Here is a 1669-nt window from a genome sequence, read left to right on the forward strand (position 1 = left end):
TGTGTGTGTGTGTGTGTGTGTGTGTGTGTGTGTGTGTGTGTGTTTGTTGTTTCTCTCTGTCTTCCTTTTCCCCGGTACTTGGTGGCCTCTGATATGTCGATATGCTCTTTACTCAAAACTAACAAAACCGATTGACTACTGAACTTCCTCTATGGTTTTGCTGTGCTCATCAACCACCCTCCAGTATTTGCTTTGACTCTCATCTGCAGCGAAAGAAAACATACTGTTAAATCCATACATGCATTAAGGCTCGTCAGTCCGTTTACTCCAGTCTGTTGAAGAAACAATGGATTGAACTACAAAATAACCAGCTCCACAGTGCTAGGCCTACACTGGGCCCACGAAAACCTTCAGGCCTCTCCAGAGGAGATGAAGTTGTTTTTACTTGATTGCATATTGGACAAGCGTCCCTGGCGCCATATACCTCCTGGCGGGAGATGAGAAACCCTTCTGTTTCTGATGCGGTACAGATTTTACCACAAAATACATACTAATAAAAAATCCTGACTTTGGAGAGACCCAAAGGATATTATTTTAAATTACATATTTTAAAGATCTGTACTCCGTCTTTGGTCCCAATAGAAATCTCGGTTTTATAAAGGCCATTGGTCTTTACACGAAAATGTAAATATTGTTATTTTAAAGGAGTCTAAAATGTTTTTAAGGCTTACGTTTTTTTTACCTGACCATTGAACAAATTCAAGCCGAGCTGTGAACTTTATGAATGCAACCAGTGCTTCGCGCGCACATATGACCATATTATATAGTTGCCAGCACCGTACAACTCTCACAAAAACAAAACATTTCCGTCTACTCTAATCAGGCTGACCCAGGGCTCTCATTTCACATTGGAAGACTACGAATTGTAGAATGCCACTGTGGGGTGTTTTTTTCCCCAATTGTGGTTCCTTTGTTGTTTTTCCTCCTGTATACGTCTTTATTTTTTTTGCCTGTTGTTTCTGGTTTTCTACTATCTTACTTCTTCCCACTACTAAATGACCGTTATTGTGTCGATCTGTTGGTCTTTCCTTTAAAAAAAAACCCCAACAAACAAACAAACGACCAAGACAAAGTGGGCGGTTGGCGGGTGCTCTGGTGTGGTTTGCTTCTTCTTTCCTATCAAACGTCTATCGTCTTTATCTATCTCCCCTCCTTCTCTTTTGTGTTTGTTACTCTCTTGTAACACCTGTAATCTTCGGCACTTATATGACCTTTTTGTGTTGCAAATGCCGTAAAACACTTACTAAAACTAAACTTCTTTATTTTTCCTCTGTTGATTCTTGTTTTCTACTATCTAACGTCTTCCCAGTACTAATGACCGTTATTGTGTCGATGTGCTTGTCTTTACTTTTAAAAACCTAACAAACAAACAAACAAACAAACAAAATAAACTGCCAGTCTTGCACTTCGTGACCGCTCCCCAACCCGCGCCGTCAGATCTACACGATGAACTCTGTTTTGAAAACATAATAACAATAATAAATTGCATTTATATATCGCATTTCCACAAAGAAGTGCTCAATGCGCTGTACAATAATACAAAGAACATATGCAGTGCACAACTCCTATAGTCTATAGTAATCCTCTTTCTCTCTCCCTCTGACTCTGTCTCTGTCTCTGTCTGTCTCACTCTAACTCTGTCCCTGTCTCTGTCTCTCTCTCTCTCTCT

At 40.0% G+C, this 1669-nt stretch overlaps 1 protein-coding gene across 1 annotated transcript in view; it reads left to right on the forward strand.

The window, feature by feature from the left end:
• The window catches only part of LOC101850324 (lysosome membrane protein 2), a gene marked incomplete at its 5' end in the record, with an annotated part of 42112 nt that overhangs the window by 25517 nt on the left and 14926 nt on the right, over positions 1-1669 (forward strand).

The sequence above is a fragment of the Aplysia californica genome, unplaced genomic scaffold (assembly GCF_000002075.1).
Source record: "Aplysia californica isolate F4 #8 unplaced genomic scaffold, AplCal3.0 scaffold00122, whole genome shotgun sequence".
Taxonomy (NCBI): Eukaryota; Metazoa; Mollusca; class Gastropoda; order Aplysiida; family Aplysiidae; genus Aplysia; species Aplysia californica.